This window comes from Narcine bancroftii, chromosome 2 (genome assembly GCF_036971445.1).
Source record: "Narcine bancroftii isolate sNarBan1 chromosome 2, sNarBan1.hap1, whole genome shotgun sequence".
Classification (NCBI taxonomy): Eukaryota; Metazoa; Chordata; class Chondrichthyes; order Torpediniformes; family Narcinidae; genus Narcine; species Narcine bancroftii.
In genome coordinates this window covers 326,153,667-326,179,558 of record NC_091470.1, presented here as the reverse complement: position 1 = coordinate 326,179,558, position 25,892 = coordinate 326,153,667, and the positions used below count along the sequence as shown (strand labels likewise).

The 25,892-nt window shown below is 41.4% G+C and overlaps 1 long non-coding RNA gene across 1 annotated transcript in view; it reads right to left on the bottom strand.

The window, feature by feature from the left end:
• Positions 1 to 17,609: 17,609 nt before the first annotated feature.
• Positions 17,610 to 25,892, bottom strand: part of LOC138752771 (uncharacterized) — a 28,861-nt gene continuing 20,578 nt past the window's right edge. The window contains exons 3-4 of the long non-coding RNA XR_011350914.1: positions 18,374 to 18,556; positions 17,610 to 17,783 (exon numbers count right to left, since the gene is read on the bottom strand). This is a non-coding gene — a long non-coding RNA (uncharacterized lncRNA). The remainder of the gene's footprint in view (positions 17,784 to 18,373; positions 18,557 to 25,892) is intronic.

Sequence of the window (25,892 nt, the reverse complement as noted above, 5' to 3'; positions counted from 1 at the left end):
AGGTATCAGTGTTGGGACCATTGTGGTTTGTTGTCTATATCAATGATCTGGATGATAACATGGTAAATTGGATCAGCAAGTTTCCTGATGAGACAAAGATAGGAGGCGTAGTGGACAGTGATTCTCAAAGCTTTCAGAGGGATCTGGACCAACTAGGACAATGGGCCCAAGAAATGGAAGATGGAGTTTAATGCAGACAATTGTGATGTGATGCATTTTGGAAGAGCAAACCAAGGAAGGACGTACACTTTAAATAGCAGGGCACTGAGGAGTGCAAAGGAGCAAAGAGACCTGGGGATACAGGTACATTGTTCCTTGAAAGTGGTGTCGAATGTAAACAGGGTTGTGAAGAAACCTTTTGGTGTCTTAGCTTTTATAAATTAAATTATTGAGTACAGGAGTTGGGATGTTATGTTGAAGTTATTTAAGACATTGGTGAGGCCAAATTTGGAATATTGTGTGCAGTTATGGTTGCCTAGCTACAGATTGAAAGAGTGCAGAGATTTACTAGGATGTTCCCAGGTCTTCAGGAGTTGAGTTAAAGGGAAAGATTAAACAGGCTAGGATTTTATTCCTTGGAATGAAGAAGAAGGAGAGATTTGATAGAGGTTTACAAAACTATGAGGGGTATAGACAGAGTAAATGCGACTTTCCACTGAGATTTGAAGAGATAAATACAAGAGGACATGGCTTTAGTGTGAAAGGAGAAAGTTTTAGAGGGAACATTAGGGGGAACTTCTTCATTCTGGGAGTGTGGAATAAGCTGCCATCTGATGTGGTGGGTACAGACTTGATCTTGAGTTTTAAGAATAAATTGGATAGATACATGGATAGGAGCGGTCTAGAAAATTATGGAATGGGAGCAGGTTATTGGTACTAGCTGAACAATGGTTGGCACAGACTAGAAGGGGCAAATGGCCTGTTTTCTGTGCTGTAGCTTTCTATGGTTCTATGATTGGGAGATGAATTTGCAGGTAAGAGGACAGCTTGCAATTGGGAGATTTTTAAAAGTTAGACAGTAAGAGTTCAAGGAAAGCATGGTCCTGTTTAGGGTGAAAGGCAAGGGTGTCAAGTTTAGGGAATTCTGTAAGCCAAAGTTATTGGGGCTCTAATCTGGAAAAAGAAGTAAGCATCCATCAGATTTAAGAAATCAGGAACAAACAAATCTCTCGGAAAATATAAAAGGTATAGGATGCGTAGTGGAAAGTGATTTTCAAAGCTTTCAGAGGGATCTGGACCAACTGGGACAATGGGCCCAAGAAATGGAAGATGGAGTTTAATGCAGACAATTGTGAAGTGATGCATTTTGGAAGAGCAAACCAAGGAAGGATGTACACTTTAAATAGCAGGGCACTGAGGAGTGCAAAGGAGCAAAGAGACCTGGGGAAATCGGAAGGGCAAAAAGAGTCACGAGATGGGTGTAGTAGGCAGGATTATTGAAAATAAGAAGAGATTCTGCAGGAATGTAAAGAGTGAAAGGGTGGCTCAGGAGAGAATTGATCCTATTAGAGATCATCAAGGGCATCTTTCAATGGAGCTACTGGAGATGGTGAGATTTTAAATAATTATTTCTCATCTGTGTTTTGTGGAATAAGTATGGAAGCCAGGAAATTGAATCAATAAGTTGTGATGTCCTGGAATATCTACATGTACCAGGTGGCAGCCTTGGAGAGCATTCAATTCTGCCTGGTCCGGAATTTCAAGGTTGTACGTGATGTCATGTGATCTCATAATAAATTTTAACTTTTAACTTTTGAACTTTGTAATAGGGTAAAGGTGACCTCTGGAAGGCTGGAAAAGAACCTAGAAAAGGAGCGAATAAATCTATTTGTTACAGTTTTTGTTGGAATTGAACAACAGCTCAAACAACAGGAGAATATGTCCCGCTGAAAGAAAATACAGAGCTCATCTATACATATTAATGCAGTTGCTTAAGGGTAATAATTTCTTGATTTTTTTTACCAACCCACAAGCACATTTCCAGAGAAATGCACAGACAAGTATCTAGTTTAGCAGAGAAAGGTGCCTTTTAATGGGGTATGGTCAACAGTTCTATGAAAGAAATTTTCTGAAGCAGATGATTTCAAGACATTCTCAGTTGGGTGGTTGAGCAGCCAGATGGTGTAGTCCATGTTCGGACCAATGATGTGGGTAGGAAAGGTGATGAGGTCCTGAAAAGAGAGTTCAGTGAGTTAGGCACTAAGTTGAAGGACAGGACCTCTAGGGTGTGATCTCAGGATTGCTACCTATGCCACATAGTTATGAGGTTAGAAATAGGAGGGTAATATAGTTCAACATGTAGCGAAAGAGATGTTGCAGGAGGGAGGGCTTCAGATTTCTAGATCATTTGGCTCTCTTCCAGAGAAGGTGGGACCTGTTCCAATGGAACAATTTGCATCTGATCTGGAAGGGGACTAATATCCTTGCAGGAATGTTTGCTGATGCTTTTCCGGGGGGCTTAAACCAGGGATGGGAACCAGAGTGCCAGTGCAGATAGAGGAATAGAAGAGGGAAAAGATTATGTGAAAAATGCATCCACCGTTAGAGATCAATATGTGGAAATGCTTTCAGGTGCATTTATTTCAATGCAAAGAGTATTGTAGGAAAGGCAGACAAGCTTAGAGCGTGGATTGGTAACGTTAGTGAAACATGATTGCAGGAGGGACAGGATTGTCAGATCAATGTTTGGGCTTCCTTTGCTTCAGATGTGATATGGTGGGAGGTGTGGGAAATGAAAGGGAAATCAGGAAAATATCACAGTTGTGCTCAGAAGTGACAGACCAAAGGGCCCATCTACTGAGGCTATATGGGTGGAGTTGAGGAAAGGGAAAGGTATGACCACACTCATGCAGTTGTATTATAGATCATCAAATAGTCTGCGAGAATTTGAGGAGCAAATCTCTAGAGAGATAGCAGACAGCTACAGGAAACATAAAATTGTGAGAATAGGAGATTTTAACTTTCACATATGGGTCTCCCATACTAAAAGTGGCTGGATGACTGGATGGCTTGGTGTTTGTCAAATGTGTTTAGGAAAGTGTTCTAAATCAATATGCAGAGGTACTGGATCTCCTATTAGGGAATGAGGCAGGACAGGTGACCCCTACATGTGTAGGGGTCATTTTGTGTCCAGTGATCATAATGCCATTAATTTCAAGTTAATTATGGAGAATGATAGGTCTGGGCCTTGGGTTCAAATTCTAATTTGGACAAAGGCTAATTTTAAGGAAATGAGAAAGGATTTAGATGTTGTTTTCTGGCAAGGATGTACTAGGTGAGTGGAAAAACTTCAAAGGTGACATTTTGAGAGTACAGAGTTTGTATGTTCCTGTCAGGATTAAAGCCATACTTATAAATTAATAGGCATGGGGAAGTTTGGTTTTCAAGGGATATTAGGGATCTGGTTTGAAATAAAAGAGAGGTGTAATAGCAGGTATAGGTAACATGAAGTAAATTAGGTACCTGAGGAGTATAAAAATGCAAGAAAAAACTCAAGAAAGAAATCAGGAAGTCTAAGAAAGACATGAAGTTGCTTTGGCAGACATTTTGAAGGAAACTCCTAAGAGTTTCTAAAGGTACATAAAGTCCAAAAGTATAGTCAGGGGCAAAATTGGTACCTGAAGATCAGAATGGACAGCTTTGTATGGAGACAGGGAAGATCTTTTTTGCAACAGTATTTACTCAGGAAACTGGCACAGAGTCGTGGGAAGAAAGGAAAACCAGCAGTGAGGTCATGGACATATACAAATTAAAGAAGTGGAGGTCCTTGTTGTCTTAAAGCAAATAAGGGTGGATAAATCCCAAGGGCCTGACAAGTTATTCCCTCAGACCTTGAGGGAGGCAAGTGTAGAAATTGCAGGGATTCCAGCAGAAATATTTAAAATCTCTTAGCTACGGGTGTGGTGCTGGTGGATTGGAGGGTAGTTTATGTTGTTCCATTGTTTAAAAAAGGCTTGAAAAGTAACCTTGAAAATTATAGACTGTGGATGTTGAGAAGCCAGAGAGTGGTAGTGGCTGACTGTTTCTCAGACTGGAGGCCTGTGACTAGTGGTGTGCTCAGGGATCAGTGCTGTGACCATTGTTGTTTGTCATCTATATCAATGATTTGGATGATAATGTGGTAAATCGGATCAGCAAGATTGCCGATGACACAAAGATTGAAGGCCTTGTGAATAGTCACGAAGACTTTCAAAATTTCTAGATGGATTTGGACTATGTAGAAAATTGGGCTGAAAAACGGCAGATTGAATTTAATGCAGATAAGAGTGATGTTTTACACTTTGGAAGGACAAACCAAGAAAGGACATACATGGTTGATGGTCAGGCATTGAGGAGTGAAGTAGAACAGAGGGTCTGGGAATACAGATACATAATTCCATAAAAGTGGCATCACAGGTACATAAATTGTAAAGAGATCTTTTTTGCATCTTAATTAATTAATAAATTAAAGTATGGAGCATAAGAATTGGGATATTTTGTTAAAATTGTATAAGAGATTGGTGAGGCCAAATTTGGACAGTTATGCGCAATTTTGGTCAATGAACTACAGGAAAGATATCAATAAGATTGAAAGAATGCAGAGAAGATTTACTCGGATTTGGCCCAAACTTAGGAACTGAGTTACAGGGAAAGGTTAAACAGGTTAGGACTTTATTTCCTGGAGTGTAGAAGAATAAGGGGAGATTTGATAGAGGCATTTAAAATTAGGAGGGATACAGACAGGGTAAATTATAGGAAGGCTTTTTCCACTGAGGTTAGGTGTGATACAAACTAGAGGACATGGGTTAAGAGTGAAAGGGGAAAGGTTTAGGAGAAACATTAGGGGAACTTCTTCACATAGAGAGTGGTGGGAGTGTGGAACAAGCTGCCAGCTGACTTTGTAAATGTGGGCTCAATTTTAACATTTAAGAAGAATTTGGACAGGTACATGGATGGGAGAGGTATGCAGGGCCCAAATTGGACATTTTGGCACCCACATTTTGGTGCCAGATATTTTGGCAAAAAAAAATTACTTTTGTAGCCCTTTGGACATTTTGGCACCCACAGTTTGGTGCTGGCCCAGCAACCCCCAGCATTGCGGTGTTTCAGAAATATTTTGGGATTTATTGCTAAACTTATTAAATAATCTCTTATTATACAAATACAAATGATCTAATCCTCCCCAGCAAACATTTTGGGATTTATCGTTATACCCAGGTTCATGTTTGGTGCTGACCCAGCTCTCTATTGTGTTGCAGCACCCCAGTGTTTCTGCCTGAACCCCTTTCATTGCAGAAACTCCCTCCCCCCAGGAAACTGCTTCTCCAGCGAAACATTTTGGATTTATTGTTATTAAATAATCATAAAATTAATCACTTAGGTTAATATGATTCATCATGTGATCATCATTGTTTAAGTGGTAATAGAGTGAAATATGTGAAATTGATGGGTTTATTCCCATTTTGAGTCATCTCACAGTGAACCTGACGGTAACTTTGATATATTGGATCAATGGCAGGCATTTTAAGTACAAGAAGAAAAGAGAAATTTGCCCATAATGGTTATCTTTATATTTTTGACAAGTGCAATGAGACAGATAATTTGATTATGTTTTGGCGGTGTGGGAATAAGAATACATGCAAAAGACGAATCCATACGAAAGATGGTGATTTGTGAAATCAATCACCACAGCCACGGTTTTTTTGCTGTATCAGTCAAAGTAGCAAAGTTTAAAACCAATGTGAAGCACTGTGCTGACTAGAATCTACTTCCATGATTCTTAATCAATGTTTGGCAGATACATTGCAGCCAGTCCAAGGAGCCATTCTGTTTCCTGATTCATTGAAAAGAACTATAAGAAGAGAGCACGATGAAATGCATCCAGCACCTCCCAATCCAACAAATTTGTTCGACCAAGATATTCCAGATTGTTTTAAGATCTACAAAACTTGCTACAGAAGTGAACCATTTCTTCTTGGAAATAGTGAGCCATCAGAAAACAGAATTTTGAATTTTAGTAGGAAAAAGTGGTGTGAAGAAATCCTTACAGATGAAACTTTTAATGTGGCCTCATCATTGTTTTCACAAGTATATGTAATATTGGCCAAAAAACATGGTGGAGTTCTCCCTATTATTTATGCACTACTTCCAAACAAACAAAGGGTAACATATATCAGGCTGTTTGAACTTAGAATTATCTCGCCAATCTTTGCTCCAAAAACCATCGTGTGTGACTTTTAACAAGCTGCTATATTAGGAATGAAAGATACTTTTTCAGGGGAGGAATTAAAAGGCTGTTTCTCTCGTTGGAGTCATAATTTTTATAAGCATCTAAAGAACATAGGAGCAAGTCAGTGAGATATTAACAATTCAGACTTTGCCTTCAAAGCTAAAATAATCCTCTCTCTTAGCTTTGTGCCAGTGAACGACATTGAAACTCACATTGATGCACTTGAAGACTTTTTGCCAGATCAACTCCAAGGACTCTTACATTGGTTCAAAGATAATTATATCAGACAAACAAACAGAAATAGGTACAGATGATGCCCAGCACTGTTCTCGATAGATTTATGGAATCTTTATGAGAGGTCCTTAAGTGGAGAGGATAGAACAAACAACCACGCGGAGGTGAATTTATGTGGAATTAAGGATGCACCATCCAACCGTTTGAAATTTCTTCGATGGTATAAGGAAACTTCATAGGGGAAGAGATGCTTATTATAAACAACTTATAGCTGGGCTACTCTCCACAGCATAAGATGAGTAAATATTTAGAAGTGGAACAAAGAATCTTGAAGACAGTGTCTTCATATGGAGAGAAAAAAATGTTAGAATATTTACGAGGCCTTGCCCATAATTATGACTTAATCGATTAATTTTTTAATAATAGGTTTTTAATAATTTAATTTATAATTTTTATGACAACCGGATTGTTTTTAATGAATGATTTTAATTTTTTAATAATTTTAAATTCAATTAATTATATATCCCATTATATGTAATTAAACTTTCAATAACTTACAATAAATAATAATATATAGTTATAATTTAGTAAAAGCCCTCATTTTTGATTGCTCCCTGACTGTTGTTAATAATTTAAATATATCACTATAAGCTACGAAAAGCCCTTGTTTTCCTGGGGAGGGAGCTTCTGTAACGCAGGGAGTTCAGGCAGTGCTGCAATGCTAGGGTTTCAGGCAGTACAGCAGGAGGTAGTCAGCCAGCAGATACTGTCCAGTGCCAAACATTTGGGCACCAAAATGTGGGTGCCAAAATTCCTAGACCCATGAAGGGCTATGGACTGGGTACAGGTCAGCGGGAATAAGGGAGAATAATAGTTCAGCACAGACTAGAATGGCCAAGGGCCGACTTCTGTGCTGTAATGTTCTATGATTTTATGATTCTCAGCTTCCCCTACACTAGAATGGGACCCTTATCTTAGTGAAAAGGATAAATAAGGAAGTAGCAATGGCTTTAAAATATTGAGTGAGAAATAAGGAGAGAACTATGATAAACCCTGTGGCATAAATAAGAAAACTGAGAATTGAGGCCTAAGAAAATTATTTAAGGGAGGCCTAGAACAGGACTCTAAAGAGATTGTTGAGAAAACAGATAAAAATGGTTTGAGCTTTCTGAACATCAATGCACACAATATCCATAATAAACAATAGGTACTGGACATACTGTAATTGGAAAAATAAACACAGAAAAATCAGTACAGAGTATAACATATTTCAGAAAGATAGAGTGAAAGCGGTTGCTCAAGTGACAGTGTTTATTTGGTTTAAAATGCTGGCTATAAAGAAAGGGAATGTGTTTGTGTGGTGATACAACCACTACACAGCTTACTGCACGACACAGCTGCACTCCTACCAGCTTACTGCAGGGGGGAACCACTGTACCTGGAGGTAGGCAACCTGTGAGGTTGGCCACACCTGCCGGCTGTCAATCACCAGCCCGTAAAAAGACTTGAGCTGGCCCCTTTGGAGAGTCATACACGTGGAGCCAACAAAGATATTGAGTCTGGTGTGTACAAGTTTAGGCTTATTAAAGCCTGCTGTACAGTCTGTGGACTTTGCGTCAGAATTATTCACACAGCAGCACTCATTATTTAATTAGCTTAAAATTAAAAGGACCATGGAGAAGTTACTCCCCCATCGAGAGGATAGACATCAACCCTCAATACTTGGACCCTCCTGCTTACTTCGAGATCTGGAAGCATGCGATTGAGGCGATCATCCATGCACAGGCTGAGGTCATTAACACTAACCAGAAGAAACTCATGGAACTATGCACCAAGCTGTGACCACGCACTTTACAGGCTATCCAGGCTGCATGGATTTCGAACCAATGATGGTTGTCCTGGAAAGTATGTACCGACCCCCGATGAACATACTCTATGCCCAATACCTGCTCAGCATCAGGGTACAGCAGCCAGGTGAGACAGCAGACGTTTACCTGGGGCACTGCGAGAACTAGCATGATCAAAGCTGGGTGACTGATGGTGAAGTGGAGCGACTCGTCCGAGATGCCTGCATGCGAGGGCTGCAGTTGAGGGCAACTCGACAGAGACTGTTAAAGGAGAATAATGCCTCCTTTAACAGAATCATGGAGGTTGTCCGCTCCCTAGAAGCTGCAGCTCACCATGTAGAGACCTTAGATGCTCGCTTCCCCCAGTTGCTGAGGGGCCCTACTGTTAGGTAAAAACATCATGAGCTGGGAATGTAGGAGTCACCCAGTGCTGGGCCGTAACAAGATGCAGTTGTGACCTTGTACTCTCAAGATAAGAGTGGGGATGACAAATTGATGTGCAGGAAGCTAGCAGAGAAGGATAGCAACAGTTTATTCATTGGACAATGTAATGGTATGATAGTTTACTAAGTACGTATCCTAAGGTATAAAAAAACACCACTTGCTGATAACAGCAGAATGCGCCTTCTCCAACTAACACTGTTAGTTGCAAGTGTTACAATCCGGCAATAAAGAACAAAGAACCTTGATTTCGACTCAGTCTGGTGTCTGACTCACTCATTCATGAACAAAGCAGACCTAACACTACGTGGAAGAGATGACCGCCGATGCAGTCCACCGCTGTAAGTACTGCAGGTCCTGATGTGGGTTGGATAGCCACTCTCGAAAGAACTGCCCTGCAAGGAACTCACATTGCATTCGATGCAACAAGAAAGGCCACTTTGCTAAAGTGTGCTCCTCCAAACCCACTGGGAATGCTGTGGCCTTTCATAACCAACAGGGAGCCCTTTCCGACTTTCTAGATGCCCCCTAGTGCAGATACCAGGCAGCATCATTATTTTTCCCACTACTTCCGCCCGCACCGACGACATCACTTATGGCCTAGCTGCCCAACCACGCTCACCACAGGCACCGCCATCTTTAATCGTCCAACTTCCGCCTGCATTGGTGATGTCACTTCTGCCGCACCAACGATGTTACTTCCAATATCACTTCCGATTGAGTCACCTGACCACATCAACCCCCTATGCTTCTCCTGGGTGCCACTATCATGAGCCATCCAACCACCAACCACCCCAACTCGCCTGACTCACTGGCTGTATGATGTGATCAACACGCATGCATGTATAACCGTGCACTCGCTGCACCCCACGCTCCTAAATGCACCCACTGACTGCTATTCGCCACAACCGTCGGGGAGTAGCAACTCGGACTCCAAGGCAGTCCTAGCTTCACCACACTAATGGAGGACATTTCCCACGGACTTTGGGGCTTGATAATGGACACTGCTGTCAACGGGAAGGTAATAAAATGCCTGTTTGATAGCAATGGTACTGAGCGCTTTGTTCACCCGAATATAGTCCATACACTGAAACTCAAAGTATACCCAGAGAACTTCGCTATCGCATTAACAGCCCAGGACCACTCCATTACAGCACTAGGGTGCTGCTCGGTGAACGTCGGCTGGGGGGGGGGGGGTACCATATTGAGGGTTCAGGATCCTGGTCATGCTCATGCTCTGTCCCTTGGTTATGCTGGGACTAGACTTCCAGTGTCACCATCATAGCCTCACCCTTACCTTCCGTGGCCCACTCCCCCCACTCATCATCCACAGCACAAAGTCCAGTGACCACCCCCAGTCCACCTTCGGGCTCTCCATCCTACAGGCGCCCCCTCCATCCATCTTCAACTACCTGATGCCAGACTGGAAGCCTATAGTGGCCAAGAGCAGGTATTACTGTGTGGCCGACAGGACCTTATGAAGGATGAGGTGAGAGGTTTTCTGGCAGAAGGAGTTATAGACCCTAGCACCAGCCCCTGGAGAGCCCACGTCCTTGTCAATAAAAGGGGGCAGCAAATCAAGGATGTTCATTGACTATAGTCAGACCATCAACCGGTATACCCAGCTGGATGCCTACCCACTGCCCTGCATCGCTGACATGGTCAATGGGATAGCCTAGTACAGGGTTTTCTCAATGACTGAGCTGAAGTTGGCCTACCATCATTTCCCCATCCATGCCCGGGGTAAACCTTATACCACCTTTGAGGTAGAGGGATGCCTCTACCAATTCTGACAAGTCCCATTTGGGGTCACAAATGGAGCCTCCGTTTCAGTGGGAGATGGACTGCATGATAGATCGTCACAATCTAAGAATGTTCTTCCTGTACCTGGACAATGTCACCATCTTTGGCCATGACCAGCAGGGCCACGATGCCAACCTGGAAAGATTTCTCCATATGGCAGAGGCACTGAATCTCATTTACAACAGGGAGAAATTCGTGTTCAGCACCACCCGCCTCACCATAAAAGGGGCTTGATAATGCATTGTGGAACATGGTGTCATCGGGCCCGACCCAGAACGCATGTGGCCCCTTAATGGAATTGTCCCTCCCCACATGCTCAAGGCCATCCACACGTGCCTAGGGCTCTTCTCTTACTACTCCCAGTGGGTCCTCCGCTTCTCAGACAAGGTCCGCCCACTGGCCCAATCCATTACTTTTCCCCTCCCTGCCAAGGTGCAAGCGGCCTTGACCTGGATTAGACAGGACATTGACAATGCCACGATGCATGCCATGGAAAAGACCACCCCATTTCATGTGGAGTGCGATGCCTCTGACTTTCCCTCGGTGCCACTCTCAATCAAGGGGAAAGACCCATGGCCTTTTTCTCCAGGACCATCCGTGGTTTAGAGCTCAGACACTCCGCCATCGAAAAGAAGGCGCAGGTGATTATAGAAGCAGTGCGCTACTGGCACTACTACCTGGCAGGCAGAAGGTTCACTCTTCTCACTGACCAGCACTCAGTGGCATTCATATCCAGCACCACCCATAGAAGCAAGATCAAAAACGACAAGATCTTGTGCTGGAGAGTCAAGCTGGCCACATTCAACTATGACATTCAGTATAGGTCAGGGAAGCACAACGACTCCCCTGATGCCCTGTCCTGGACCTGCACCAGTGCACAGTCCGAATAGCTTCAGGCACTGCAACCGGGAATCACATGCCTGTACCACTTCATTAAGTCCCAGAACCTCCCTTTCATGTCCAAGAAATCTGAACCATGACTAATTCCTTCGCTTCTTCCACCTGCCATAGGCTCATGTAGTGAAGGCCACTTGGCTCTTCGAGCAACTCAGCATCAACTTCAAGGGACTATGCCTCCCACGAATAAGAACGTCTATTTCCTCTCGGTTATAGATGAATACTCCTGTTTTCCCTTGGCCATCCCTTTCCCTGACACCTCCACCACCTCCATTATCAAGCCAATGGCGCAGTTCTTTACCATGTTCAGATACTCGGCATTCATCCATAGTGTCCAGGGGTCCAGCTTCATGAGTGAGGAGCTGCACCAGTACCACACAGTGTGAGGCATTGCATCTAGTTGCACAACTATCTACAACCTCAGGGGCAATAGGCAGGTGGAATATGAAAACGGGGTCATCTGGAAGGCAGACCTCCTGGCCCTGAGGTCAAAAGGCTGGTCCATCAATTATTGGCAAAAGGCCCTCTCCGAGGCACTCCATGCCATACAGTTGTTCTTGTGTACGGTTACCAATTAGACCTCTCACTAATGTCTTTTCTCCTTTCCTAAAAACTTAGCGACTGGTGTCTCCCTGCCAGCATGGCTGACATCTCCAGGATCAATATTCCTCCAAAAACACGAGGACCAACAAATCTGACCTCCTAGTCGAGCAGGTGCACCTCCTCCATTCAAACCCAAATTACTTCTACTTCTGGTACCCAATGGACCAGGGGCCTGGTCACCCCGGGCACCTCTTGCCCATTTAGGATCTCTCTTTGCCTCTCCAGAAGGCCCCACACCTATACCCCGAACCCCCACTCTACCAGACTCCATTCTGTCTGCACCGCCAGCCACCCCAGACACAGCCCTGCCCCTACCAACCATTGACCAGGAGCCTGTCCTGCGATAGTTCCAGAAGTATAGACAACCGCTGGACTGCCTGAACTTGTAGATACTACTCAGTATCAGAACACCACCCCACCCCCAAAGACTCATTTTAAGAAGAAGGCTGAATGTGGTGATACAGTCACTACACTGACCGCACTCCTACCAGCCTACTGCAGGGGGCAACCACTGTACCTGCAGGTAGGCAACCTGGAAAGCTGACCCCACCTGCTGGCTGTCAATTACCGGCCCCTTCAGAGAGTCAGACATGTGGAGCCAGCAAAGACACTGAGATAAGTGTACAAGTTTAAGCTAATTAAAGCCTGTTATACAGTCTGTGGTTTTTGCATCAGAATTGTCAAATAAAAAGTCAATAGAATCCAAATGGGAAGTAAGAAAAAACAGATATTGAATAGATAAATGCAAGAAAGTGTGTTTTGACAAGAAAGAATCGAGTTATTTATTAATTGGTAGGTGCTGGTCTCGATAGGATAGATGATAAAAGCAATCTCTGCATTTTTAATTTTACAATACAGCCTGGTAAATGGCCATTCTGGCCATTTATTGCTACCCAATAACACCTGATTAACCTACAAACCCCATACATTTTAGAGGGTGGGAGAAAACTGGAGCACCCAGAGAAAACCCACGCAGGTCACAGGGAGAAAGTACAAACTCCTTATGGACAGTGCCATATTCGAAGTTGGTTTCCCCTATCTATGCCACCCAGATGAACAATTGGTCATGATATTGGATGCTGAGATAATGAATGAAATAAGGGCATTTAAAGTAGGAAAATAAATAGAATATCTTGAACTCTAAAAGAATAAAATCCTAATGCAAATGGATTTTATCCATGCATTTTTAAAGAATAATTAGAGGTGATCAAAGAAAGGCAGTCACTTAGAGATTTCATTGGGATTTCTGAAGAAATGTCATTACCCAAAGAACATTGAAAATCTGCAACTCATTAACACAGGGAATAATTGAGTCAAATAGTATTGATAGATTCACAGAGAGGCAGGCCAAGCATATGGGATGAATGGAGTGGAAAGTTTATGCTGCTAGTGTTACATGATGAAACAGTGTAGGAGGCACAAATGAAATGTAAATGTCAATATAGGCTAAATTGCCTGCTTCTGTAATGCATTTCCCACACAGTTACATGTTTGAAGAGAATATCTATAATTAGTCCTGGTCAAATCTATATTTCAGAAGAATAATTTATTTAGTTACTTTCTTCCAGTACAAACAGTGACTTATCAAATACAGGAAAACATAGAAGTGGTTTACATATAATTTAAGAACAAAACTATATTTGTTAGCATTTTTCTTGTCTGAAAGCCCATTCCAGGTCTCTAATTGCAGCTCTAGCACAAGTTTAGTGCTGATATAACAGTATTCAATATTCCAGTCCTACCATCTTTTGCAATTTTAGGGTTAGGTCAGTTGTGATGCACAAGACCAACAAAAATCTAATTGCCAAAATCCACATCCCTTCAAACAGTATTGATTACAATATCACATTAATGATATCGACAGGAATTAAAGGTTAGCAAGTCAAAATTACTGCTTAGGAGTTATGAAGACATGATTTAAATAATTGCAATACAATGCAACTTTAATACTGTGATTTTTTAATCATTTCATTGCATTGATTTTCATTTTTCAACAAAATGTGTTGCTCCATTATGCCTTGTGGAATTGCGGGCAGAGATAATTTTATATCCACTCTACTGGTATATGTGGCAAATTAAATATATTTTCAATTCCAAAGCATTGTTTACACAAGTATTTTTTCTTTTCTTTTCATTATTCTAGTTTGTGTTACAGCTATTATTAATAGTGACTGGGAAGCATAAATATAATTGACAAACAGCCATGCCATTTAGCCTTGAAATTACAAGTAATTTTGTAACATAATAATTATACTATAATTCATATTAAAGTTATAACATTAACATATTTTATATTAAATCATGTCTTTTGATTTTTGTAGGCATCCTGTCCTTGTAAGTTCCATTTCTTGACAGACGTATACTTAAATCTAACCATTTTCCATTTTTGTTTCCTGACCCTTGTTTTTTTTTTAATGAATCAGGCTGTCATGATCCATTTTCCGCAAACATTGACGTAAGTTGTCATACTTTTATTCCACAACTGCTGATTAAATTTCTAATCTTCAACAAATGCACTGAGTGGCAAGCATTGCCCTTTGGGAATGCAATAACATTTGGAATGGCATAATAATTTTTGTCATTATTTATTGAAATTTCTCGAATGAAGATGATGGATGCACTTACCATTGTAAGTGCTATAGGCCACTGATTCCCAAAATGTTATATGATAGCTTCAGTCGTCACAATTACAGCAGCGAGCAATAAATAATGAGACTATTATTTTCTACTTTTCCAGAAGAATAAGTTTCTGTTGATTTACACGTAGCACCTACCAGATCACTTACATACCACTGATATAACAATGATTGCTTTGAGGTATTTCCTATCCATAAATGCTATCAATCTGCAGAAACATATATTTTACTTTTCTATGAAACAAGAAAGTCTGCAGATGTTGTGATTATAGTAAATATACAAAAATGCTGGAGAAACTCAGCAAGTTCCAAGATGTCTATTGGAGGCAAAGCTATATAACCAACATTTTGGGCCTGGCCACTTTGCTGTTTACCTTTGCAAACAGGTAGGCCCGATATATCAGATCTATATATTTGCTGCCTATGGACATTGCAAGGCCTGCTGAGATTCTCCTGCACTTTTGTGTATTTAGTACTTCTCTGACAGTTTTAGCTTTTCTTAATTTTTCACATAACTGACAACTGAACAAGGGAACTCTAACACAACAAACTTCAGTGATTATGTGGCCCCTTTAACATGACAAAATGTCCAAAGTTGCTTTCCAGTTATTTTATAAAGTATAATTTGACACTGAGCCACATTAGCACAAAAATCCTCAGTTTGAAAAAATAAATTGGTTTTAAAGAATATCATAAAGAAGCAAAGAGTGGCAGAGAGTAGGATTTAAGAAAGGAATTCCAGACTTTCTGAATTTGTCAGCACAAACTGGTGATAGCAATGGAAGATTGATTGATATCTGTGATGATCCAAGTTCAAGTTTTCCAGTGTGATAGAAATAAGAGTACAGATATCTTGCAGATTTTTGGCTAGAAGATACTGAGAAAGAAAGATATGAAAGAAAGGTGGAAAATTGAAAACTAACCAATTGCTTAATTGAAGTAACTGAAGGGTCAGCTTGGAGAAGGATCATGGATGAACGGTCCTGAATGAATTAGACAGTGTAGACATAGTCACCAGAGTTTTTGATATCCTCAAGTTTACAGAGAGTAGAATTATGAAACCAGTCAAGGATAGTCAAGTCTAGAGATAACAATGGATTTATAATTTCTCTAGCTTTTAAGGAAGAGATGGCGTCATGTGAAAAATAGTTTTATGGTCTGAACCTCATCTTGGGGTTGAATGATATTGTGAATATATTGCTTTAGTGCTGGGAAGGGAATGAAGATTTAAAAATAAATAAATAATTTGAAATAAAAAATTTAAATTTAGACATACAGCACGGTTACAGGCCATTTCAGCCCATGAGTCCGTGCTGCCCAATTTACACCCAATTAACCTACACCCCTGGTACGTTTCAAACATGCAGACACAGGGCGAATGTACAAACTCCCTACAGACAGCAAGGGATTCAAGGCCAGGTCCCAATCTCTGGCACTGTAAAGGCATTGTGCAAACTGCTATGCCAATCTTACTGCCCCCAATGCTGATGGCAAGAAAAATGGACTTTAGGCTACTCAATTTTTTATAGGAAAAAAAAGCCTCTCCAGAACTTGGAGATCATAATGGTCAGATGGATGTGTTGGCCCTATGCTTTTGGATAATGTTACGCAGACAAAAAATTACAAACCAAAAAATGCAAAGTTTTTTTGGGAGCTCCAGAGATGATAATGGTTCTCCAGCTAAAAGTTCATAGATGGGAATTTCGCTGAAAAAGCAGTTAATCAAATTTTGTGTTGGAAAGAATGGTGTGATTAATCATGTTAAGAGCACCACCAGTTTAGAAAAAGGAGGAGAGATGGTCTACTTTGCCATGATTATTTAAAGACTCCCTCAGAGCTACTTGTTTACTCTGGTAGAGCAGAGATTAGAAGGAGTCAAACAGAATTATGAGTAAAATTGATGCAAAATTTGAGAAATTACAATATTTTAAAGGATTTCAAAGTTCAAAATTCAGATTTATTGTCAGAGTAAACATATGACATCACCTACAACCCTGAGATTCTTTTTTCCTGTGGACGATGCAGAATGATCCCTTATCGATAGTGTAAAAAACTGTACTCAAAAAGATATGTATACATGTAAATAAACAAATAAAGAAATGCAGAGAGAGAAAAAAATCAATTAAATGCCAAGGTAAAAGTCCTTAAATGAGTCCCTGTTTGAGGTGAGGAGTCTGGTGGAGGGGTAGCGGCTGTTCCTGAACCTGGTGGTGTGAGTCTTGTGACACTTGTATCTCTTTCCTGATGGTAGCAGCAAGAAAAGAACATAAGCTTGGTGATTCCTTGATAATTGGTGCTGCTCTCCTACAGTACTGCACCCTGTAGATGTTCTTGATGGTGGCAAGAGTTTTGCCTGTGATGACCACTATCTTTTGCAGAGCTTTCTGCTCAGGGTAATTGGTGCCCGGTCATCATACTTTTTACCACACATCTGCCAGAAATTTGCCAGGGTTTCCAATGTCATACCAGCCCTCTGCAAACTCCTGAGGAAGTAGAGGAGCATTCTTTACGATGCCATTTTGTGTTAGGTCTAGGAAAGGTCCTCTGTGATAGTGACTCAAAAGAACTTAAATTTGCTCACCAGCTCCACTTATGATTCCCCAATGATCACTGGATTGTAGACCTCTGGTTTTCCCTTCCTGAAGTCAACAAATAGCTCCTTGGCTTTGGTGACATTGAGAGTGAGTTTGCTGTTGGTGCAAGATTCAGCAAAGTTTTCAATCTCTCTCCTGTATTCTTACTTATTGCCCCTTTTTATACAACCCACTACTGTGGTATAGTCAGTGAATTTGTAAAAGCATTGTTGTCATACCAAGCTATGCATTCATAGGTGCATAGCGAGTAGAGCAAGGAGCTAAGAATACAGCCCTCTGGTGCTCTGACACTTATGGAGATTGTGGAGGAGATGTTCTTACCAATCCTCACTGATTGTAGTCTAGAGGTAAGGAAATCCAGGATCCAATAATGCAGTGGGGTATTGAGGCCCAGGCCTTGTAGTTTGCTGATCAATTCTGAGGGGATGATGGTGTTGAATGCTGAACTATAGTCGTATGCATCTTTGTTGTCCAGGTGTTCCAGGGCTTTGGTGGTGACTTCACATAGACTTTAAACAGCCTGTTAAAGAAACTGACTGTTTTTAATTAAAATAAGGCACACACACACACACACACACACACACACATATTATCACATCATTGCATTTGATTTCACTATGTGTTTAATTATTAATTATTATTAATAAAAATATTGTTTTAAAAGAAAATTAACACTGTCTTGGTGAATTTTCATTGATGCTGGTCTGCGATGTGACAATAGAATATAACAAGAGAATCTGGTTTGGGATGCCAGAACAACAATGTTGCTCTCAGTGTCAGCAAGCTCAAAAATCTTACTGAGGGCTTTAAGAAGGGGATGCTGATATTTTTTTTGGAATATTTTATTTAGAAATTTTTAAATCACAACAATAAATACATTTCATTCAATGAAAAACTTCCAAAAATGATGCATGTGTTTTACAAAATCCCCCTCCCTTCCCCCTCCCTCCCTAAACCCCCCAAAAAAGTTAAAAAAAGAGAAAGACAAAAAGTAGAAAAAAGATCTGGAGAATGTCAAGGGAATAAACTATTTATATCATAGAATTTTTTAATACTAGAGGCCACCAAGAAATGTGGTCTACAGAGAATTCATTAAACATTCATACTCACATTTTGCAAATATGGGTGTCACATTTTCCAAAAAAGCCTGATATTTATTTTGTAAGCTATAAGTAATCTTCTCGTGGAATGCATCTACGAAGTTCCGCATGCATCTACGAAGTTCCGCATGCTATCTCTCCATCCCTAAATCCGTGTCTGAATTCCAAGTTATTGTTATACACTTTGTAGAACCTGTTAAAGCAATTTGCACAAATTAATTTGATATATAGTTAGTTTCAATTTAGGTCTTATAACCCTAATATTACCCAACAAAAATAGAATTGGATCCTCTGGGAACTTAACCCACATTATTTGTTCCAAAACATTTCCAATGTACAACCAAAAGTGTTTAACATCAGGACACTTCCAAGTAGAATGCAAAAATGATTCAATCTCTTGTCCACATCTAAAGCATAAATCTGAGAATGTAGGATTCAATTTTTTAAATTTTTGAAGAGTCAAATATAATGGATGCAAATAATTATATTGAACCAACCTATATCTAACATTAATTTTTTTTCATATTATCTCTACATAATTCCATCCAGTCTTTCTCACCTATATGTCTATTTAAATCCACTTCTCATCTTAATTTTGACATATGCACTCCTATCTGGAATCTTTCTTTTGAAGTAAATTATACATTACAGAGATCAATTTACTTACATTACTATTACAAACCATTAATTCCAATTCACTCTGGCTAGGTGACATCAAACTCAGACCTATTTTATCAGTTAAAAGGGGATGCTGATTGACCACAAACCTATCTTCATTGACAGACAGCGTGGAGTGTGTTAATTCCTGGGAGTCCACATGTTGAAAGTCCTCTCCTGGAGCCAGCACAGGCAACTGAGTAAAAGGTACACCAATGCCTCTACTTTCTAAGAAGCTTGAGGAGATTTGGAATGCTGTTGAATACTCTATCAAATGCCCAGGGGGCAGTATAGAAAGTGTAGTGAGTGGTGGTATCACAACCTGATTTGGAGATGTTAATGTCTGGAAGTTCAAAAGGCTGCAGAAAGTGAAAACCTAGCAAGTCCATCACTGGCACGGACCTCCCAACCATGGGAGACATCATTTAAGATGCTGTCTCAACCAGCATCATAAAGGTCTTCCATGATCCTGGCCACACTCCCTTCTCGCTGCTCCCGCCAAACCGAAAACACAGAAGCTTGAAGACCAATACCTCCAGGTTCAAGAACAGCATTTTCCAAACAGTTATCAGGCTCTTTTACCATTCATGCTACTCTATCCATAAACTATGCCGGGACCACCAAAAGAACTGTGCTAAGAACACATATACTATCATCTTTGGGTCAAAATTCTGGAATTGATTATCATCGACACCTTTATAAGAAACTTATAGTCACCTAGAGAAGCAGATTTCATCACCAAGGTACATTAAGGTTTGGGATTAAAGGGTGGCACTCTGGTGATGTGCATTTCACATCAAAGAAAAAGATTGATAAGAAGATAGGAAGTAGGATCTGTGGCTGAAACACACAAAATATTCCTGCTTTTGGAGGTCCAGATAATTTTAAAGTTTAGTGAACAGTAATACATCACAAGTGCTCCATGGTTGTCCACTGGCTGCAGGAAATGGACAAGTGGGGACTCCAGTGAAGAGCCAACCTGCCCCTTTGGCCTGAGAGAGTGGGAGCTGTGGTGAATGGGGAAGAGCTATTGAAGGGGCTTGCAGTACCCTTCTTGGATCTGCACAAAAACCCAGACTTCCACATATCTGGATGTTTCTTGAGTAGCAACTAGAGATGCGCTGCAGTAATTTCACTGAATATCTTTGCCATCAACAAAGCAGTGTTTGGAATCATTTAAGTGAGTCTCCACATTTTTGCCTGTAAGCTGTAAATGTGCCTTCACCCAGCGGGTTCCCCACTTTTGCACTTATTCGCAGCCTCCTGCTTGATATAATAGGTTATGCTGATGAGCCATTTACACACCCACCTGAAAATTGCATCATTCAGCCCTGGACATCACATGCAGAGATGCCCCTGATTTTTAGCTGTCCAGTGAAGAAATGTGCCACCAGATAGAGAAAAAAAAGCCAAATGCAAAAGAGTCATTACTGACAAAGTTCAGTGTATGGACGAAGCACAAATGCTCTCATGCTACTTCTAACCTTCCTTTACCAGACCTGGGATTGTTGCATTTGGTCACTGGGTGCATGCAGTAGAAAGCCTGATATTGTTTTTCACCTTGACAAGAAGACCGATCAATTAATTTAAATAAAAGCAATTTATATGGTGTATTTTTAGCCTATGATAAATAGATTTTGTCTAGTAATTAGTGTTCTTTGTGTTGCATCTTCTGAATTAGCTGGTTTCTATTGGCCATCTGATAATGAGTCAGCACATTGTAGCACTTTACCCCAAGCAGTGTTTCTTTTTTTAATTTTGTCTTTAAAAGGACCAATATAGTATAGCCACAGGCAATGTTCACAACGTGCTGTTTCCTTAAAATTGATTCAGTGCCCATTTTCACATTTCACAATGATTTTGTTTTGGCCTGGACACAGGGATGTCAGCCCTCACTATATTTACACGCAACAGGGTCAGCACCAGAATGTATGTTGGGGGGGAATTAGCGAGTTAGAAGGGGGCTTGTTCGATGTTGGACGGCAGGATGACGCGGGAAAAAAAAATAAAAAAAAGAAAAAAATGGAGAAAAAAAAGAAGAATAAAAAGAAGGGGGCTTGTTCAGTGATGGGGGGGAGAGGTTGCTGGCATGGACCAATCTATCGTTAACACCATCCCCCCCCCCCCCCCCCCCCGGACGTGGGTCACAAGGACAATAACATCTTTGCTTCAATCTCACTAGATAGTGTAAATTGTATTGACTCATTAATGTGGTCAAAATTCACTTCACTAAAATTAGAGTCTTCCCATTCTTAAGTAAGTACTTGTTTAATAACTACAAGTTAATCCCTTTGGATCTGAAAATGAACTTTTACATGCATAGTGTAACACAGCAACAAGGCCCACTATTATAGGCTTTTACATTTTTAAAAAATGTTAAATTCAGATATATAGCACGGTTTCAGGCCATTTTTGCCCACAAGTCTGTGCCACCAAATTTACACCCAATTTACCTACACCTCCTCCAGTACATTTTGAATGGGGGAGGAAACCCTCGCAGACTTGTACAAACTCCTTACAGACAGCACGTGATTCAAAACCCAGTCCTGTTCGCTGGCGCTGTAAAGGTATTGCGCTAACTGCTTTGCCAACTGTGCTGCCTGTAAACAATATAAACAATGCCTACTGAAATCGACGATCTACTGACAGCAAAGCATGTGTAATGGGTATCTTGTTCTGTGCAGATAGTAAGGAAGAAAAATGGTCTCTAATGCATCACAAGTCAAGCAAAAGTTTAATTGTCAACACCTCTACTTTCTAAGAAGCCTGATAAAATTTGTAATGTCATCAAATACTCAATCAAACTTCCACAAGTGTACTGTGAAAAGATGACTGAAGGGTTGCATCGTTGTCTGCTTTGGTAACTCAAGTGCCAGGAAAGCAGATGTCTGCAGAAATCTACCAAGTTCATTATGGCCACTGTATTTATATCTGTTCTGACCATCGGTTGAGGATGGAGATCTTGTCGCTGAGGAGGACTTTGCCGTCTGAGCTGCGCAGCAGGCTTTGGACTTGGGGTGAGGGGCCGTACACAGCCTATAGAGCCTCGTAGAAACCCCTGAAGTCGCCAATGTCCGCGCTGAGCTGTGTTCGTTTGGCGAGGCTAGTCCACCACTCATTTTGGATCTCCCGGAGTTTGCGCTGAAGATGGCTGCATGCGCGACGGAAGGCTTGTTTCTTCTCTGGACAGGACGGCTTTGTAAGGTGAGCCTGGTGGGCAGCTCGCTTCTGCCCTGCTCCAGCTCCCTCAACAGCCCCTAAGGCTAGAGCTGGATGAGGTTCCCACCCTGGATGAGACATATAAGGCAATCGAACAACTGAAAAGTGGCAAAGCAGCAGGTATGGATGGAATCCCCCCAGAAGTCTGGAAGGCTGGCGGCAAAACTCTGCATGCCAAACTGCATGAGTTTTTCAAGCTTTGTTGGGACCAAGGTAAACTGCCTCAGGATCTTCGTGATGCCACCATCATCACCCTGTACAAAAACAAAGGCGAGAAATCAGACTGCTCAAACTACAGGGGAATCACGTTGCTCTCCATTGCAGGCAAAATCTTCGCTAGGATTCTACTAAATAGAATAATACCTAGTGTCGCTGAGAATATTCTCCCAGAATCACAGTGCGGCTTTCGCGCAAACAGAGGAACCACTGACATGGTCTTTGCCCTCAGACAGCTCCAAGAAAAGTGCAGAGAACAAAACAAAGGACTCTACATCACCTTTGTTGACCTCACCAAAGCCTTCGACACCGTGAGCAGGAAAGGGCTTTGGCAAATACTAGAGCGCATCGGATGTCCCCCAAAGTTCCTCAACATGATTATCCAACTGCACGAAAACCAACAAGGTCGGGTCAGATACAGCAATGAGCTCTCTGAACCCTTCTCCATTAACAATGGCGTGAAGCAAGGCTGTGTTCTCGCACCAACCCTCTTTTCAATCTTCTTCAGCATGATGCTGAACCAAGCCATGAAAGACCCCAACAATGAAGACGCTGTTTACATCCGGTACCGCACGGATGGCAGTCTCTTCAATCTGAGGCGCCTGCAAGCTCACACCAAGACACAAGAGAAACTTGTCCGTGAACTACTCTTTGCAGATGATGCCGCTTTAGTTGCCCATTCAGAGCCAGCTCTTCAGCGCTTGACGTCCTGCTTTGCGGAAACTGCCAAAATGTTTGGCCTGGAAGTCAGCCTGAAGAAAACTGAGGTCCTCCATCAGCCAGCTCCCCACCATGACTACCAGCCCCCCCACATCTCCATCGGGCACACAAAACTCAAAACGGTCAACCAGTTTACCTATCTCGGCTGCACCATTTCATCAGATGCAAGGATCGACAATGAGATAGACAACAGACTCGCCAAGGCAAATAGCGCCTTTGGAAGACTACACAAAAGAGTCTGGAAAAACAACCAACTGAAAAACCTCACAAAGATAAGCGTATACAGAGCCGTTGTCATACCCACACTCCTGTTCGGCTCCGAATCATGGGTCCTCTACCGGCACCACCTACGGCTCCTAGAACGCTTCCACCAGCGTTGTCTCCGCTCCATCCTCAACATCCATTGGAGCGCTCACACCCCTAACGTCGAGGTACTCGAGATGGCAGAGGTCGACAGCATCGAGTCCACGCTGCTGAAGATCCAGCTGCGCTGGATGGGTCACGTCTCCAGAATGGAGGACCATCGCCTTCCCAAGATCGTATTATATGGCGAGCTCTCCACTGGCCACCGTGACAGAGGTGCACCAAAGAAAAGGTACAAGGACTGCCTAAAGAAATCTCTTGGTGCCTGCCACATTGACCACCGCCAGTGGGCTGATAACGCCTCAAACCGTGCATCTTGGCGCCTCACAGTTTGGCGGGCAGCAGCCTCCTTTGAAGAAGACCGCAGAGCCCACCTCACTGACAAAAGGCAAAGGAGGAAAAACCCAACACCCAACCCCAACCAACCAATTTTCCCTTGCAACCGCTGCAATCGTGTCTGCCTGTCCCGCATCGGACTGGTCAGCCACAAACGAGCCTGCAGCTGACGTGGACTTTTTACCCCCTCCATAAATCTTCGTCCGCGAAGCCAAGCCAAAGAAGATTTATATCTATTAAGGACATCCACATGAGACATAACCTCAAGAAGGCAGCCAACATTATAAAGGGCCCCTGTCATCCTGGTCACAACCTCTTCTTGTTGCTACCTTCAAGCAGAAGGTTCAGAAGCCTGAAGCCCAGCACCTTGAGGTTCAATAACAGTTTAGTCCAACAGCTAACAGGCTCTTGAATTTCCCCAAGCTACTATAACAGCTATGAACTAGTCCAAGACCACCAAAAGATATGTTTGCACTAGCTGTAATTTAGAATATTCATCTATCCTATTAAATTTATTATCTCTTTTTCTCTCTTGGTATATTGTGGTAATTTAGTGTATACTATTGAAGCAGGTGCATCTTGCATAGCTGTTGGGCAGCAGAAAGTAAGAATTTTGTGCATCTGAAAAGTGTAGTTATGTATATGACAATAAACTCTCATTATTCATTACTCAAATTTAGCAATCTAAGCAAATAATAACCAATATAAAAGTGAAGAATGGCAGGGCTAATGTACGTAGAGGTTGGGGTACTGTTGAATTGACAAGAGGCCTTTTTAAAGGTTTGATAACCTCAATGAAATCCATTAAAGGGAAAATTATGACATTGAAATGAGATTCCTATGTTGATATCTGAGGTTGGGCCTTGAACAATTTCCTGTATTGCATTACTTTGTTGACCTAAAGAAATTAACTGCAAAATAATGTTTTTTTTAAATCTAAAAATCCAACAAGTTTTCTTACTAAATAGCTGAAATGAAGTGAGACACAAGAAACTGGTGATGCTGGAATATGAAGCTGTACACAATCTGCTGAAGGAACTCATTGGGTCAAGTAGAATCAGTGGGAGAAAAAGAATTGTCCACATGTGCCAGAGAAAGAATGGCCAATCATAGTGAATAGTTATTATGAAAGATTTAAGATTACTTCAGGCTAAAGCAGAAAGGATTCACTAAATCAAGTGAACACACTGATAAAACTGACAGATGAAGGAACATAATATACATCAGGATTTCTTTCCTAAAAATTCTCTTGCATTTTTCAGCAAAAAAAAAACTTCAGACGTTTGAAACCTGGAATAAAAATGGAAATGATAGACATATTTAACAGATCAAACAGCCTTTGTAAAGAAGTTAATGTTTCAGCTCCACAACCTTTCGTTAGAACTGGAAAACATTGAGAAGTGAGTTGGGAGGAGGGATGGTGTGGGGAAGGTGGATGGAAAGAACAAAAGAATTGTCTGTGATAGAACTGAGGCTGAAATTATCTAAGTGTCCAAAATGCTGTTACTGCTGTCTGAGAAAGGCAATGAAGTTTGGTTGATCACAAATGATCTGTTTGGGGGAGTTTCAATAGAGAGCTATGAGTGATGAGAAATGAGAGCATTTTACCATTTGCATCAGCACAACACAACAGATGATTTAAAATTCTTACTTGCTGTAGACACACAAGGGCATATAACATACACAAACTAACATTGTGTACATTAAATTACCACAATACATCAAGATAGAAAAAGAGGTAATAAATATATTCACATCTCTGTTTAGTGCAAGAAAAAGAAGTGGTGCTTCAATATTGCAAACATATCTTTTGGTGGTCTAGGCTATAGTTTATGTGGTGCAGGAGGATCATAGCATAATACAGTAGTTGTTGGATGAAATAATAATGAGCTATAAGATTATGAGAGACATAATAGAGCTATAATAATGAGCTATAAGATTATGAGAGACATAGATAGGATGGACAGACAGCACCCTTTTCCCAGGGTGACTGTAGAAATACCAGAGGACCTCTGTAT